Source organism: Megascapheus bottae, chromosome Y (genome assembly GCF_031878675.1).
Source record: "Megascapheus bottae isolate mThoBot1 chromosome Y, mThoBot2.hap1, whole genome shotgun sequence".
NCBI lineage: Eukaryota > Metazoa > Chordata > Mammalia > Rodentia > Geomyidae > Megascapheus > Megascapheus bottae.
In genome coordinates, this window is record NC_143548.1 from 10,054,980 (window position 1) to 10,073,304 (window position 18,325).

An 18,325-nucleotide genomic window follows, 5' to 3' on the forward strand; every position below is an offset into this window, starting at 1 on the left:
GTTCAAGTGGTGGAGCTCTAGCCTTGAGAAAGCCTAAGGGCAGTGCTGAGGCCCTGAGTTCAAGGCCTAAGACTGGCCAAAAAAAAAAAATCCAAACCATTAACCACTAAAACCAGAAGTGAAGCTGTGGTTCAGTGGTTGAGTGACAAAGTTAAGCAATTAGGGCATAATGAGAACAAAGAGAGAGAGAGAGGGAGGGAGGGAGGGAGGGAGGGAGGGAGAGAGAGAGGGAGGGAGGGAGGGAGGGAGGGAGAGAGAGAGGGAGGGGGAGGGAGGGAGGGAGGGAGAGAGAGAGAGAGAGAGAGAGAGAGAGAGAGAGAGAGAGAGAGAGAGAGAGAGAGAGAGAGAGAGAGAGAGAGAGAGAGACATCCTATGAGAAGGTCCTTGAATTTTAACTGCATTCTGTTAATTCAGACACATTTATTTACAGACTCTGAACTGAGCCCTGGGTAGCACATGCTGTGTGAGGAGTAAAAAGGGGCCGATGATAGCGTGGCCTAGTGGTAGAGTAGTTGCATAGCATTCCGGAAGCCCTGGGTTCCATTCTTTGGTTCCACATACACAGAAAAAGCTGCAAGTGGCGCTATAGTTCTAGTGGCAGAGCGATAGCCTTGAGCAAACTATGTCCCAAGGACAGTACCCAGGCCTTGCCAAGCTCTAGGACTGGCAAAGAAAAGAAATTTTAATTAATTAATTAAAAGGAAACACCGTGCCTGCCGTTGCTTGCCAGATATTTGATTGATGCACATCCTTCTGCAGAAATTAATCTTGCTTTTTCTAAATGCATTTTGAGATTGTATGCTTATTTTTGTACTATTTCTAACAGAAAGGATGGCCCACAGAGGATAGGTGTTTAGGTGGCTCGTGCTGCACCTGTGCCTCACCTTTAAGCTGTCAGATATCTGGGGAAACAAAGGCGTAGAAGGAAGCAGTAGTTGGGCTGCGTGTTGTACATGAAAGGTGGTCAGAAGTAAGAAAGACTAAGAAGTGTTCACGGCCTGGCCAGGTGGTTATACCGCCTGTTCAGTGACTTGGGGTCCAGGTGGGTTCATTCAGGTTCTCCTAGCCAGGCAGGACACGTAGGAGCTCACGCCGCCACCCTGATTAGCCCGCGTTTCCTGTGGTGGCTATGTTCCCTGCCCTGTCCAGATTCCAAGCGTGCAACTCCTCGCATGGCACACTGCCATCCAGAGTGCCAAGCACAGAAACGTGTAAAAATTGTTGGATTCCGCAAGTCGTACATGCGTGCGCCGAATGCCGCCTGTCCACTGGAGGGCGCCTGCCCCACCACTTGCAGTCTTTCATCCCTCCTCGCTCTCCTTCTTCCCTTTCCCTCTCCGGTGTTCCCCCTCCCATTCCATCCTCTCTTTATCCCCTGTGACAAGTAGCCTCCCGACCTCCGTGCGTCCTCCGGGCTCCGGCACTTTCCTCCAAGTTGGCAGCGTCCCGCTGCCGTGGCGGGGTGGCTCCGGACGGTCGGACCGGCAGTGCATGGGCGCTGGGGACGGGGGTTGTTTCTCATGGAGGAGGGCGCGGAGCCCCGAGCTGGGCCGGCGGAGGCGGAGGCCGAGCCGCGGGGGTCGCAGGACGGCGGCGGGCGTGTGGTGGAGGTGCTGCTGAGCGGCGGCGCGCCGTGGGGCTTCACCCTGAAGGGCGGGCGCGAGCATGGCGAGCCGCTGGTCATCACCAAGGTGAGCGGGACGGTGATCGGAGGTGCGGGTGGCCGTGGAGCGGGGGCTGTGTGTTCGGGGAGGAGGAGGAGGAGGAGGAGGAGGAGGAGGAGGAGGAGGAGGAGGAGGAGGAGGACGGGGAGGTGGGGTGGTGGGGAGCGGCCGGTCTAGGGTCTTTGAGGTGAGAGTCCGTCTGTGTCCTTTGTAGGGAACTGGGTCCCAACCAGGGTTAGTAATAACGTTTCTGCACCATTAGGCAGGTCGGCTACATATCACACTTTTAGAGTTCAAATGACTTCTATTCTAGGTTCCATTTCTTTCTTCCTTCAGTTGCTTCTTAATGAAAAACCTTACCCGAGCCCCTGCTCACTCTTCACCTCCCCAAACATGGACTACACCTGCAGAGCTGCCTCCAGGTACAGTGTCCCCGGTAATAGAGATGTCCCGAACTCTTTGCTACAAGGTTCCTATTCTGTTATGGGTGTCCATTTTCTCCACAAAACCCAGACTGGCTACCTGCCGGCAGTCAACTTCACCCCATCAACTACTGGCTTCCAGTTCATGTGTAGAAAAACAAGTTTTCTTTTGTTGTTGTTGTTCTTTTGGATCGTGAAGCTACGGCGCTATACGTAAGCTACCACTTCGAGCCACACTACCGTGGCTTTTCTGGTGGATCATTCCTGAAAACAATCTCTACAAGCACGGCGCCTGAGGTTTTTGCCTGTGCAGCCACGAAGGAGAGGAGATCTTAGAATGGACCGCGGTTCACATCTGGCAGGCATCAAAGCCAGTGAGACTCTGCTCTCCAGCTCACCCCCAGCGAACCGGGAGTGGCTGCGTGGCTCAGGGGTTGAGCATTAGCCTTAGGGACAAAAGGTCAGGGGCAGCAAGTAGGCCCACGATCCAGGCACCACAACCAATCAAAAAACACAAACAAAAACAAAAACTCTCAAGGACTTTTCTGCCCAGGCTAGCCCCTACCAGTAATTTTCAGATCTCAGTCTCAGTAGTTATAATAACCAGTGTGAGTCACCAGTTTCTAGCTCGATCAACGTTTTGCAAGAACTTTACAGCACACTTATGAAAATGGGACTTGTTCTGATTATAAAACATTCATAACATGTATTTTCAGGGAGACGGACCTAGGAGACAACTGCCTCCTTTATAATTTGGAATTATCTTCTCTCAGGATTAACATTGTCTTGAACTAAACCTGTATTGACCTGTAGAGACAGATAGCAAAACCATCCCTCTTACCGTGTCCCATCTCCCTTGTTTTCTTCGGCTTTAACTGTTTCGTGGTTACTTTCTGCAGAAATAACTAAGTGCCTCTCTTCCTAAGAACAAAGCCCTTTTAATATTAATTTTCTTGGCTGTTAACTGTTTTTGACCATGCCTTAATGGTATTATCTGCCTCTGTGTCACTCTCCGTAACATGAACAAATTAAAGAAATAAAACCAGACCACTAGCAATAATTTGATGAGAGAGGATACCTTTGTTGCCCAAATAGCAAAGTAAACTATATCGTTCTCCACTTTGCATTTCCTCTGTCAACCTTCCTGATTCATTCTCCATGTTTGCCTGTTGCTATCTCTCTTGATACTGGGGCTCTAGGTACTGCTCTGTCACTCAGCCCTACTCACTTAGTCCTTATAGTATAAAATTAGAGGCCTACAGGGTAGACATTTAGAAATGACATTACTATTGTTATAATTACTTATTTAATACACTACACAGTTACATACTAAATATTTCTTTTAAATATATCAGCTGTGCCTTTTCTTTTGGGGGAGGACATATGGATCAAACCTAGGATCTGGTCCATTCTAGGCAAGTCTGTGACTTATTTTTAGAAGATATTTGATATCAAGAAATTCATACAAACAGTATTTCATGCATTGTTTCTTCTCCCTCTTCTTCCTCCTCCTCTTCTTCCTCCTCCTCTTCTTCTTCCTCTTCCTCTTCTTCCTCTTCTTCTTCCTCTTCTTTTTCTTCTCCTCCTCCTTCACCTTCTCCTCTTCCTTCTCCCCCACCTCCTCCTCCTCCTCCTTCTTCTTCTTTCTCTTCCTCTTCTTTGCCAGTCCTGGGGCTTAAACACAAGGCCTGTTCTTGAGCAGTCTCAAGGCTAGAGCTCTATCACTTGAGCTATACCATCACTTCTGGCTTTTTTTTCTATGTAGGCAGTATAAGGAATTGAACTCCAGTCATTTTGCATGCTAGATTCCCAGGCCTTATGTATTTTTTTATTAAAGAATTTATTAACGTTGACTTTTACATCATATTTTAAATGACAAGTTTAAAAAACAAGTGTTCAAGAAGGCAATCTCTATTTACAATCACTGGTACTTAGTATTTAGAACTTAATCAAAATTAGGCTAAGAGTTTGTATGTCATAGAAACATATTAAATTATGAAATAAAACATTATGTCTATAGAGTCATAGGTTTTAATGTCTATATAGTTATGTTTGTATTTCCATTGCCATAGCCGTAGCATTGGGTATGCAGATATTGATCCTCACTCTTGTACTCTTTGGATCTAATAACCACATATTAAGGATACCATTCGCTTTTGTTCCTTAGGTCCTGACTTGTCTCACTTAACATGATTCGCTCTAGATTCATCCACTTCGCTGCAAATGTCATTATTTTATCTTGTCTGTTGGCTATGTAGAATTCCATTGTGTATATATACCACATTTTCTGTATCCATTCATCTGCAGTAGGGCATCTGGATTATTTCCATCACTTGGCTATTGTGATTAATGCAGAGATTAACATAGCTGAGCAGGTGCCCTTATCATATCTTGGGTTATGATGTTCAGGGTAGATGTCCAGAAGTGGTATGGCAGTATCGTAGGGAAGGTCAATTTTTAGTTCTTCAGGAAATCTCCACACTGCTGAACTAGTTTAAATTCCCACAAGCAATGCAGTAGGATCCTTTTTCTCCACAACCCCGCCAGCAACTGTCATTGTCTGACTTCAAAATCTTGGCCATTCTTGTTGGGGTAAGGTGGTATCTTAGGCTTGTTTTCATTTGCATTTCCTTTATGACCATGGCTGATGAACATTTTCTCATATGCTTTTCTGCCATTTCAATCTCTTCTTCTGATGTCTCTCTTTAGTTCCCTTGCCCATTTAGTGAAAGGTTTGTTGGGTTTGGGGGGGATTAGTTTCTTGAGTTCCCTGTAGATACTGGATATTAAGCGTTTGTCAGATGTATTATTGGTGAATATCTTTTCCCAGTTGGTTGCCTGTCTCTCTACTTTTGTGACTATGCTTTTATCTGTGCAAAAACTTTTTATTTTCAGGTGGTCCCATTTATTGAGTCTCTCTCCAATCTGTTGTGACCCTGGGATTCTGTTCAGGAATCTTTTGCCTGTGCCTATGAGTTCCAGTGTCTCTCCTATGCTATCATGTAGCAGTTTTATGGTTTCCAGTCTGAAGTTGAGGTCTTTAATCCACTTTGAGTTAATGCTTGTGCATGGCGAAAGGCTAGGGTCAATTTTTAGTTTTCTGCATGTGGCTGCCCAGTTTTGCCAGCACCAATAATTGAATAGACTGTGTTTGTTCCACTGTATATTTTTGGCTCCTTTGTCAACTACAAGTTGACTATAGGTATGTGGTTCTATTTCTGGGTCTTCTATTCTGTTCCACTGATCTTCTGGTCTGTTTTTGTGCCAATACCAAGCAGTTGTTGTTATTATGGCTCTATAGTAGAGTTTGAAGTCTGCTATTTTAATACCACCAGCATTGCTCTTTTTGCTTAGAATTGATTTGGCTGTTCTAGGTCTTTTCTTGTTCCATATGAATCTTTCGGTTATATCTTCTATTTCAGTGAAGAATGTCTTTGGGATTTTGATGGGGATTGCATTGAATTTGTATATTAAGTTTGGCAATGAAGCCATTTTCACTATGTTGATTCTCCATAGCCATGAGCATGGGATGTCTTTCCATTTCCTAGTGTCCTCTTTAATTTCTTTCATTAGGCTTTTATAGTTTTCATTGAATAATTCCTTTACGTCTTTGGTTAAGTATATTCCTAGGTATTTTATTCTTTTGGGGGCTATTGCGAATGGGATCGTTTTCTTTATTTGGCCTTCTGTTTTTGTATTGTTGGTGTACAAGAAGGCTACTGAGTTCTGAAGGTTAATTTTGTATCCTGCCACTTTGCTAAAGTAGTTTATTAATTCTTGAAGTTTGGGAGTGTAGTTTATTGGGTCACTCAAGTAGAGAATTATGTCATCTGCGAATAGGGATAGTTTAATTTCTTCTTTTCTTATGTGGATCCCTTTGATGTCCTTTTCTTGCCTTATTGCTCTGGGTAAGGGTTCCAGCACTATATTGAAGAGAAGTGGAGAGGGTGGGCATCCCTGTCTAGTTCCTGATTTTAAGGTGAATGGTTCCAGTATTTCACCTTTCAGTATAATACTGGCTGTAGGTTTTTCATATATGGCTTTCACTATTTTGAGGAATGTACCTCTTATTCCTATTTTTTTCTAGTGCTTTCAACATGAATAATGGATGTTGTATTTTGTCAAATGCCTTCTCTGCATCCAGAGAAATTACCATATGATTCTTATCCTTAGCTCTATTGATGTGATGTATTACATTGATTGATTTGCAAATGTTAAACCAGCCTTGCATCTGTGGGATAAAGCCTACTTGATCATAATGTATGATTTTTTAAAAATTTGTTTCTGGATTCTGTTGGCTAATATTTTATTGAGGAGTTTTGCATCTGTGTTCATTAGAGAGATATGTCTGTAGTTTTCCTTTTTTGTTGGATCTTTCCCTGGTTTGGGGATGAGAGTAATATTAGCTTCATAAAATGGGTTTGGTATTGCTGCTTGTTTCTATTTCTCAGAAGAATTTCAAGAGTATAGGTCTTATTTCATCTTTAAACATCTTGTAGAATTCTGCAGTGAAACCATCTGGACCTGGACTCTTTTTGGTTGGCATTTCCCTAATTGCTTCCACAATTTCATTGTAAGAGATTGGTTCATTCAATTTGTTGACTTATCTTTGTTCAGTGTAGGTAGCCTGTATTTATTTAAGAAATCATCCATTTCTACTAGATTTTTTTGTTTCTTTGAATATAGGCCCTGGTAGTATCTATTCATTATGGACTGAATTTCTTGGAAATCAGTTGTGATTATTCCTGTGGGGTCTCTAATCTTGTTTAATTGAGTCTCCTCTCTCCTTGTTTTGACTAATCTTGCCAGGGGTCTGTCTTTTTTGTTGACTCTTTCAAAGAACCAACTTTTTGCTTTGATTTATCAATTTTGTGTATAGTAGATCTTATTTCAATCTCTGATATTTCTGATTTTATTTTTGTTATTTCTGTCCTTCTAGTTGTTTTAGAATTAACCTTTTCTTGCTCCTCTAGGTGTTTCAGTTTTTGGGGTTTTTTTTAGGTCATTTACATGCTCTTCTTCTGTCTTTTTAATGTGTGCTCCTACTGCAATAAATTTGCCTGTTAGAACTGCCTTTGCTGTGTCCTATCAGTTCTTTTGTGATGTTTCTTGATTGGCATTATATTCAAGGAAGTTTTTAATTTCTTTTCTGATCTGATCTGTTACCCAGGAGTTATTCAGAAGTGTGTTGTTCATTTTCCAAGTGATTGAATGTTTTTTGACTTTGACTAAATTATTCAGAATTAGTCTGACTCCACTGTGGTCTGATAGACTGTATGGGATTATATCAGTCCTCTTGTATCTGCTTAAGTTTTCTGTATAAACTGTTATATGATCTATATGGAGTGTGTTCCAGGTGCTTCTGAGAATGGTGTAAAAAGTTTCGCCGTTGGGTAGAAGACTCTGTGTATATCTGTTAAGCCCAGCTGGGCTATGGTGTCATTTAAGTCGAGGGTGTCTTTGCTTAACTTTTGTTGAGTTGACCTGTCATTTGTTGAGAGTGGTGTATTGAGGTTTCCCACTATGATTGTGTTTGAATCTATCTTGTTCTGTAATTCTAAGAGAGTTTGTTTGACGTATTTGGGTGCTCCTGTGTTGGGAGAGTAAATGTTTATAACTAATATTATGGGCATGGATTGTACCCTTTACTAATATATAGTGGCAGTCTACATCTTTATGTACTGATTTTACTGAGAAGTTAATTTTGTTGGAGATTAAGATTGCTACTCCTGCTTTTTTGCATGATGCATTGGAGTAGAATATTCGTTTCCATCCTTTCACTTGAGATTTGTTTCTGTCTTTGGCAGTGAGGTGGGTCTCTTGAAGGCAACATATGGATGAGTGGTATTTCTTAATCCAGTCTGCTGCTCTGTGTCTTTTGATTGGATTGTTCAGCCCATTCACATTTAGGGAAATTATGGAGAAGTGGTCAGTGTCCATTGTCATTATTTTTACTTCTAAGTTTCTTTCTCTCTCTTTTGTTCCCTTTTCTGTTTAGTGAATTATAGATGTTTGCTTCTTGATGGGAGTTCTTGGTGTTCTACAATTTGTTCTCAATTAATTAGTATTCTTTGTAACGCTGGTTTAGTGTGCACGTATTCATAAAGCTTCTCTTTGGAGTGAAATATTCTTGTTTCTCCCTCAAATGTAAATGCTAGTTTTGCTGGATATATCAGTCTGGGTTGGCAGTTGTTAGTCTTCAGGACATCAGTGATATTTTTCCAAGCTTTTCTTGCATTTAGGGTTTGCATGAAGAGATCTGCTGTAATTCAAATTCTCTTCCCAATATAGTATAGCTCTTTCTTTGTTTTTGCAGCATTTAAGATCAATTCCTTGGTATTCAGGTCTAGTGTCTTTACTATGATATGTCTAGATGAGTTCCTTCTAGGATCTTGCCTGTTTGGTGTCCTGAGCCTTCAATAATGTGAGTATTTTCCCTTTTGAGGTTGGGGAAGTTCTCTGCTCTGATTTTGTGAAGAAGGGTTGCATTCCTTTGTCCTGAAATTCGGCCCTCTCATCAATCCCTATTATATGAAGGTTAGACTTCTTTGCTGTATCTGCCAGGTCCTGGAGTTCTCTCTGGTGGATTTTGACTAATCTTTTCAAAGTGGTGATTCTTTCTTCCAGCTCTTGTGTTTTATCTTCCATTCCTGATGTTCTATTCTCCATCTCAATCAATCTGCTGCTTAATGCCTCCATTTTTGCTTGAAGTGTGGACACTGAGCTGCTCAAGTCTGCTGAGAGGGTATTGAACTTTTCTTCCACTTCTCTTTTGAATGATAGAGCTCTAGCGTTAAGGAAAACCCAAGGCCCTGAGTTCAAGACCTAGAAGTGGCACCAAAAAAAAAAAAAAGGAAAACTCAAAATGAAAAGCATAGTTCTATACATCTTCCTCAAACATATGTTAATAGAAGGGGGAATATACTTTGGAACATTATTGAACATGGAGTCTTGTGTTTTGATTTGCAGATTTGCAGAAAATGAGGTTGCTCAGTGTTCTTATAAGTTTAAAGAGATTAGCTGAACTCATCCTCTCTCTCTCTCTTTTCATCTCTTTGTGTTTGCCCTCTCTCTCTCTCTCTCTCTCTCTCTCTCTCTCTCTCTCTCTCTCTCTCTCCACACACACACACACACATATATATATATATATATATATATATATATATATATATATATATATATATATTTGGGTCAGTCACGGAACTTGAGCCTGGGCCTGGGCACTGTCACTGAGTTCTTCAGCTCTAGGCTAGCACTCTATCCCTCAGGCCACAGCATTACTACCCATATTCTGGTGGTTAATTAGAGATGAGTTTCAAGGACTTTCATGCCTACATTGGCTTTGAATGGAAATCCTCAGATCTCAGCCTCCTGAGTAGCTAGAATTATAAGTGTGAGCCACCACACCTAGCAGCTGCTCTTCCTTTTGTATGTGTTTTCCTAGTTCTGAAAATTTCATTTTTAGAGGCTCCTGCTTTTCTTTTTTTCTTCCTCTTTTTCTTCTCTTCTCTTTCCTTTGTGTGTGTGTGTGTGTGTGTGTGTGTGTGTGTATGCTTGGGGGCCTTGGATTTAGGGCCTGTGTGCTGTCCCTGAGCTCTTTTGCTCAAGAACAGTATTCTACAGTTTGAGCCACAGCTCCACTTCTAGTTTTTAAGGGGCTAAATGAAGGTAAGAGTCTCACAGGGTCTTTTTCTTCCTGGATTGGTTTTGAACCACAGTCCTTAGGTCTCAGCCTCCTGAGTAACTGGGATTACAGGTATGAGCCTTCAGCATTCAGTTCTCTTTTGGCTTTCTACAAAATTGAAGGAACTTCTAGGCAAACCAGAAATACTAAACTATACCACTGAGCTGTGTTTTCAGGTTTACCCAATTTTTATATGTGCTCCAACAGGACTAGAATATTATGATTTTCTGCTTTTGGAACATGGGGATAAATTTATATTGGGACTTTTGTTCTGTATTTTTTACATACTATACATACATATATACACACACATTATTGCATCCATACTATTGCACATGTGGTTCAACTACATGTCTCATTTCATAATGCCAACAATCTTTGACATAATTCTTTTCTCTTAGATTAAGATCCTTAATGGTAATTGGAGGAGGAGAAAACTAACTCACTTTTAAATGGCCAGAGGCATGATTTTGTGATAGAAATCTGCCTAATTAGTATAAGGTCCTAGGTTAAAACCCCAGTACTGCCATTTACATCCAAAAGAAAGTGTTAAGGTTAATTTTGTCTGTGATGTATATGTGTATGATTACTTTAAAAAGTGGAAGTAAGGCACATGGTATCCTTAATATGTGGCTGTTAAATCCAAAGAGTACAAGAGCGAGGACTCAATATTTGCATACCCAAAGCTATAGACATGGTAATAGAAATATAAACATAACTATATAGACATAAAAAGCTATGACTCTATAGACATAATATTTTATTTCATAAATTAATATGTATCTATGATATATAAACCCTTAGCCTAATTTTGATTAAGTTCTAAAAACTAAGTCCCAATGATTATATATAGAGATTCCCTTCTTGAACACCTGTTTAACATGTCATTTGAAATATTATGTAAAAATCAATGTTAATAAATTCTTTAATAAAAAAAGATATCAAAAAAAAGTGGAAGTAGGGTCAGAAGCATGGCCTAGTGGTAAAGTGCTTGCCTAACCATTCATGGGTTCAATTCCTCAGTATACAAAAAAGTCTGGGAGTGGTAGAGCACTAGCCTTGAGAAAGCACAAGGACAGTGTCTGTGACCTGAGTTCAAGTCCCGGGACTGTCAAAAATATAAAAATTTAAAAAAAGAAGTAGCCAGGTGCTGGTGCCTTATGTATGTAATTCTCTGGAGGATGAGATGTCTGGATCACAGTTAAAACCCATCCAGGAAAATCTGTGATTGTTGTCTCCAATTAAACACCAGAAGAGTAAAAGTGAAGGTGTGCCTTAAGTGGTATAGCACTAATATTAAATATGAAAGCTCCAAGTTAGCCTAGTACAAAACAAGTGGAAGAATGCTGAGTGCAGGTAGCTCATAGCCTGTGGAGATCTGAGAATCTTGTTTTAAGTCAGATTGGGCAGAAATGCTTGAGATTCTTATCTCCAGTTAACCAACCAAAAGCTGGAGGTATGGTTCAAGTAATAATAGTACCAGTCTAAAGCAGAAAAAGCCAATGAAGAGTATAAGGTTAGGTGCTGTGAAAATTTGTCCTACATGAGTAATCAAATCTGAATTTAATTCTCCTTTTCCAGTGGTAATTCAGGATTATTAAATACTAGTTCTTGTAATTATTTCCTTTTACACTTAAATCATTGTAATTAGTTGTATACACAATATTCTTTTGCTCTGGCCTGCAGGATAGTCAACTGGAACTCGAGGAGGAGCAAACCTGAATGAGAGAGACAAACAGACATGAGAAAGGAGACCAAGACAGTATTCTGACAAAGGTCTCAAACTTTATTTTTACACAGCTGCTTATATATGCTTTAGTGAGAAGGCAGTTAACGAAAGTGGGCTGCCTAGTAACTATCAATATGTGCTTGAGTCAGGTTTGGGATGTCAGAGGGTCATGCTGCTCTACCAAACAGGATATTAGTCAAGTTCTTTCTGCCAGACAGGATATTGTGGTTGAGCCATCATGGGAGGGGTAGAACAAGATAGTATTTTCAATCAAAGTTTTACAGTTAACAGCTATTTGGTTTCTAGCATCTCCTCCCTTTTTATTTATTTTATGCCAGTTATTGTAATGTGGGTGAAGGAGCTTGGGGCAGAGTTGCATTTTTAAAGAAAGCAGACTGCTAAGCATGGTTGGCCTTAACCCATGGAAGGAACTAGAGACCCATTCCCCTGAAGTGTTTTATTGGATCCTTTTTGAGGGGAGAGGATTTTAGCCGGATCTAACCTCTATGCAGATGGGTATGCTTCCACGAGCCTGAACGGCACTTTTATCTGTGGCCCTCATTGGTAGATACCGCTTGGTTCTACCCTTCCGTAGGTGCCAGTGGGCAGTGTCTAGCCGGTTTGGGTTCTGGCCGCTCTGGTAGAAGTGCTGTTTCTTGTTGATCTGTTTGGATAGTAGGAGATGGTGGCCTCCGTACCTTCACCTGCCTCTTGAGCGGCTAAATCTAGCCCATGATAATGAATTTGAAGGGGTTTAGATGCCAGGGAGTCAATTTGCTGTTTTACAAGGCTCATGGGTTTAGTTCCACTCTTCTCAGGAGCAGCTGTGGGGTGGTGGAATCAGGCGGATGTGTAGCAGCAGCCTTGTCTGTCAGTAGCTTCAAAGGAACTTCACACCTTCGGCTGGGTGGCCTGCAAATTTCTGCACAGACTGGTTAGAGAAACTTATCCTAAGGCCTGACTTTGGTGAATTTTTCCAATGATTTCCTGGTTGCTTTTTCTTGGCATACTTGTTTTTGCTTGCACCCCATTGGTTTTCATGACAGTAAAGGAGAGACCCCAAAATAATTTACCAGGGTGACAGCTCTTGGGAACCAGATTTCCTTTGAATGAAGCACAAATTTTAAGAGAGGTATAGAAGACTTGAACCTGTAAACATTTTTTACAAGTGCAGTTTTTACTCTTGCACATCTACTACTACTCTTACCCATGCCTCTAATTTATCTTCTCTCTCTCTCTCTCTCTCTCTCTCTCTCTCTCTCTCTCTCTCTCTCTTTTCTCTCTCTTTTAAATGACTGGTCTCTTTATCTCAAAAGGGGGGGTAATGGGTGAAGATCCATCTTCTGTAACTTCTTCAAGCTGACTCAGGGGTGTTGTTTTTAGGGACCCTAAGAGCTTAGCCTTTTTTACCAAGGGGTTTCCAGGATTACATATCAGGAAAAATACAATATTTAACAACTGTACAGAACTTTTCTTTGGCTGCAACAGTGTAGCTTACTTAGCACCCATTTGCAGTCATTTTCCTGTTTGTCTGGGGAACTTTTTTTCTGTGACTCTAACAATGCTTAATTACCTATAAAGGCCTATATACAGATCTATAGGGACACAGCCTCAGGTTCACAAACTTCTTTTCAGAATCTGTGGCTGGTGTCAACTCAGAATTTGCTCAGTTTGGGCTTTGAGCAAACATAAGATTCAGGATTGTGAACCACCCACTTTTATAGGTGACTGACAAGTTCCTGCCCTATTATGGAATAAATGGACATGGACTGTAGTAAGGCATGCTTACAAACTATTCTATGACCTCCTGGCTCTGAATAATTTTGAATGGCCAAGTACAAGTAACTCTAGGATCTGACACCATCTCTGCCATCCAAGCAGTGGCTTACTGCATCTGGATACTTTATTGCTTATTACTACATAAATTTTTATTCTGCTGATGCTTTGGGGTAACAATCAAAAGAAAGAGATGATGTGGACATTATTTGAATAATTTGGGTGACATTTGAAAGTCTCATGTCAAAACTGGAAGAGGACGAGAGGTATAGATCAATGCAAAACAAAACTAGAAAGGCTGTCAAAATAAGGCTGACTCTATCCTTCTTTGTAGATACAGAATTTTCCTTCATTTTGTAGCTGAAACATTTGTGGCCAAAGAACATTAAATAGTGTATATGCCAAGGCCACAAACCTAGCAAGTTCAGGAAGTGCCCTGGAAATTAGATGGTGACTCTACATATCCCGGTGATTTCTAAGAGTAACCATGTTTCAACTTTGGTACTTACTCTCTCCTAAGCTCCCTTTGGGTAGCTGTTGGGTACCTTGTAGACCTGCTCAACAGCTTCTCTCTACTGAAGAGAAGGGACTCTAGGTTTGATGAGCACAAAGGACCTAGACAGTATAAATATTTAATTAGGCTACCTTTTGCTTTGAAGGAGTTCTAATTGCCTAATTCTCCTTTTTAAAAAACTGACTTTTAGTATAATTTATTTAGACACCCTCGCCAATTCCAGGGTTTGTGTGAAGCTGTTTTCTTCCCTAGGTTGGCCCTGAGAAACCAGCTTTATTTCATAATTAAAATGTAAACTTGAACCATCTGTTTTGTAGCTAGAAAAGGAAAAAAAGCAGGAGCTGTCTTATTTGGACTTATATAAAGTTTGACTCTTTCCTTGATATACATTAACATCTCAGATAGTAACATTTAAGAAATTGGAAGAACCCTCTGAAGTCCAGCAAGATCTCTGCTTAAAGAAAACCACAGGAAGCTGGTTGTAGTGTCTCACATCTGTAATCCTAGCTACTTAGAAGGCTGAGACCTGAGAATCAAGGTTCAAGGCCAGACGGGGCACAAAAAGGACTGAGACTCTATAGTAGAGTTTGAAGTCTGGTATTGTAATACCACCTGCATTGCTCTTTTTGCTTATAAATGCTTTGGCTATTGTAGGTCTTTTGTTGTTCCATATGAACCTTGGATTACACCTTCTATTTCAGTAAAGAAAGTCCTTGGGATTTTGATGGGGATTGCACTGAATTTGTCTATCAATTTTGACAGTATGGCCTTTTTCACTATATTGGTTCTCCCTATCCATGAGCGTAAGATGTCTTTCCATTTCCTGGTATCCTCTTTAATTTCTTTCCTAACTCTTTTGTAGTTTTCATTAAAAAATTCCTTTACATCTTTGGTTAAATTAATTCCTAACCATTTTATTCTTTGGGAGGGCAGTTGCAAATGGGATAATTTTCTTGATTTCTCCATTTGTTTGTGTGTTGATTTTGTATCCTGCCACTTTTCCAACGTGGTTTATTAGTTCTAGGAGTTTGGGAATGGAGTTTTTTGGGTCATTCGTGTCATATGCAAATAGGGATAGTTTGATTTCGACTTTTCCTATGTGGATCTTTTTGATATTCTTCTCTTGCCTTACTGCTCTGGCTAAGGATTCAAGCACTATATTGAAGAGAAGTGGGGACAATGGGTATCCCTGTCTTGTTCCTGATTTTAAGGTAAATGGTTTCTCCCTTTAGTATGATACTGGCTGTGAGTTTGTATGACTTTAATTATTTTAAAGAATGTACCTCCTGTTCCTATTTTCTCTAGTGCTTTCAACATGAATGGATGCTGTATTTTGTCAAAAGCTTTCTCATGTACAGAGAAATTATCATATTAGCTCTATTGATATATTACTTTAATTAATTTGCTACTGTTAAACCAGCCTTGTATCTATGAGATGAAGTCTATTTGATCATAGTGTATAATTTTTAAAATTTGTTTCTGAATTCTATTGAGGAGTTTGTGTCTGTATTCAGCAGAAAGATAGGTCTTTACTTCCTTTTTTATTGGATTTCTTTCTGGTTTCAGGATAAGTGTGATATTAACTTCATAGAATGAGTGTGGAACGGCTCCCTCTGCTTCTATTTCTTGAAAGAGTTTCAAGAGTATAGGTATTAATTTATTTTTGAAAGTCTTTTGAATTCTGAAGTGAATCTGTCTGGACCTGGGCTCTTTTTGGTTGGCATGTCACTGATTGATTTCACTATCTCATTGTACGAAATTGGTTTGTTTAGTTTGATTATCTCTTCTTGGTTCATTGTGGTGCTCTGCCTATGTTTAACACCTTTCTTGGTGTTATATGATGAGAAAACAAGAGAAGCCACATTTTGAGAGGTCAAACTAGTGTCTTTATTAAAAGATTAGTAACTATATATTGGACTTATGTCACAAAGATCTGCAGCCTCTCAAATACACTTATCACTTTGTTTTCAGCAAAACAGTTCAAAGCCAGGCCAGGCACTAAAAACCATGAGACTCTTATCTTCAATTAACTACTAGAAAATGGGAAGTGGGGCTATGGCTTGAGGGGTATGGTAGTAGCCTTGAGCTGAAGAGCTCAGGGGCAATATCCAGGCCCAGAGTTCAAGCAGCAAGACCACTACCAACAATGAAAAACACCATACTTGGGCCTACATGTACTAGGTAAATGTTGCTCCTCTCCGGGGCAGCAACACGGGAATGGGGAGGGACACACAGGGCCAGCCTGTAGTCTCCCGGGAGCCTAGTGAGATGGTAAGTGCCAATGATCCAGCCCTCCCCCAATTACCGGGGAAGAAAAAAACCACCCTGAGTCAGAAGCAGTGTTAACCATGAAAGCGCATCAGATCTCTCTGCTGATCTCTGCTGATCTCATGTTCTCCAATGCTCTCATGCTCTCATCTCTTTATTGCATCAGACAATTAGTTAGGAGAAGGTGGTCACTGGGAAGCTAGCCAATAGGAAGAGGGCCTCTGTGCTACCACTAAGGGTCTGGGTGGGGCTTTCAGGTACTGGGCAGGACAGGTGCAGGAAAGCGAGTGAGACTTGAGCCGCTGGGAGACCCGCGAAACTGCGGGGGGTTCAATCGAGCCATGTACACAGAGATGCCTTAAGAGAGGCATCCAAAAGACTGAATGCCTGATCAAAGCCCTTTAATTGCAGCTGAGCTGGAATCAGGTCTCAGAGATGGAGGTCAGGCCCCAACAGGTAAATGCTGTGCTAATGAGTTATATTCACTGCCCAGACCTTTTGGTTTGCCTTGTTAATTTTTCCTTAAATTGAGTTAGTTCGGGGAGTAGAGGCAATTGTCTTAAAATGTCACCTCCGTGGTGAATTCCAAATGAACATTTATTAGATGTTTGTGCAGCTTTAAAAGTACCAGTTGGATATCAAGAAGCCCCTGTGGCTCTAAGGAATGCTAAAGGGTGAGGAGGGAATGAAGCTCTTGGCCAGCCTGTTTTTAGAATCACTGTGCTTCAGCAAGAAGTGAGGAAGAATGTTTTCATTTGAGCCTGGTTTTTACAAAGAGGATCTTTTGAGAGGTCTTCGCTTTTTAGATTACCTTTGGGGTAACTGAGTCAGTGAGAAAGGGAGGAGGGCTGAATTGCTGTGATTGCAGTGGGATGCTTGAGGATGTTTATAATCAGGCCCCCAACTGATTTTATCTTTGCGAGGGGGGAGGGGTCTAGCTAGTTGTTAGAAAATTTCCCTAAATAGGACACAGACTCATTATATATACTTCTTTTCCTATGAATTCAAGGACAGAGGGAGGATATACCTTGTGGGGTAAACATTACACTAATTAGTAAATGTCCTCTGTGAAATGCTAGCTAGACTGTAAACATGTCAGAATGTAAGGGTTGAGAAGCTCACTGCACAAAAGGAAGACTCCAAGAGATGTTCTCTTATGCAACAAGCAAGGGGATTCATTCACCAAGCATGCATCGGGCTCACTGAACACGCAGGAACAGAGAGCCCCAAACACAAAGCAGCCAGGGTTTTTATAGTACTTTACAAACAACAAAATTCATTCAAAGTTCAGGGGCTGGAGCATTATCTACATACATCATCTGCACAAACAACCGTTTTCTGGAACCCTGAGTAAATTTCCTTATCTTTGTTCATCCGCAGCTGCAAGTTTCACAATCGATAATCAATCATCTCTCAGAACTCTGCCTGTTTTTCAGTTTGTAAAACTTTATCATTTTGTGGGTTTTCCTGAAACAGGCTGACATTTGCACAAACAGACCAATTTCGAAACTCATTCACACATAGTTAATAATTACAGGCTGCGGCTGGCAGTATTACCTCTGGCTGGTCTGCATTTCTCAGTTCTTGAAACTTCTTAAAACTTTTTAACCCTTCAAGAAAACATTGGTATAGTATCTTACTTTGTTATCTAATATATTGAATTTATTTGTATTTGGATATTTGAAATTTGATAGGGAAGGGGGGAAAACCAAGACGGGTGGGAGGTGTGGGGGGGGGAGGGAAACGGGTACCAAGACATGTGAAAGGGTATCAATGTACGTGAATTAATGCACCTTCTATCTGGCAAATATCATGTAACCCTTTTACTAATTACAATAAAAAAAAAAAGAAGACATGTCAGGGAAAAAATATTGGCTGATAAAATCCCTTTTTTAGTGCCTAGACAAGAGGGCTCTAATTTAGAAGATCCTATGGGATCATGAAGCAGGAGCCTTAGTTGGACTGAATTGTTGTTCATTGTATTCCTGTGTTTGACAAATTGATATTGTAAAATATCAGGTCTTCTGTGTATTTGTGTGTGTGTGTGTGTGTGTGTGTGTGTGTGTGTGTACTGAGACTTGAACTCGATTTGTTATTGCCTGACTTTCATTCTAGACAGTGCTTTATCACTTAAATTATACATCTATTTCCTGTTTTTTGCTGATTAATTTGAAACAGGATTCAGACAGCTTTGAACTAGGATCTTCACCTCTCAACCTTCTGAGTAGCTCAGCTGAACAGATGTGAATCACTAGTACCCTGTTCTAG

The 18,325-nt window shown here is 40.7% G+C and overlaps 1 protein-coding gene across 1 annotated transcript in view; it reads left to right on the forward strand.

Moving 5' to 3' along the window:
- The first annotated feature begins 1,525 nt into the window (after window positions 1-1,525).
- Window positions 1,526-18,325, forward strand: part of LOC150040329 (uncharacterized) — a 62,200-nt gene continuing 45,400 nt past the window's right edge. The window contains exon 1 of the mRNA XM_090327362.1: window positions 1,526-1,691. The gene's annotated coding sequence lies outside the window, so the exon portion shown is untranslated. The remainder of the gene's footprint in view (window positions 1,692-18,325) is intronic.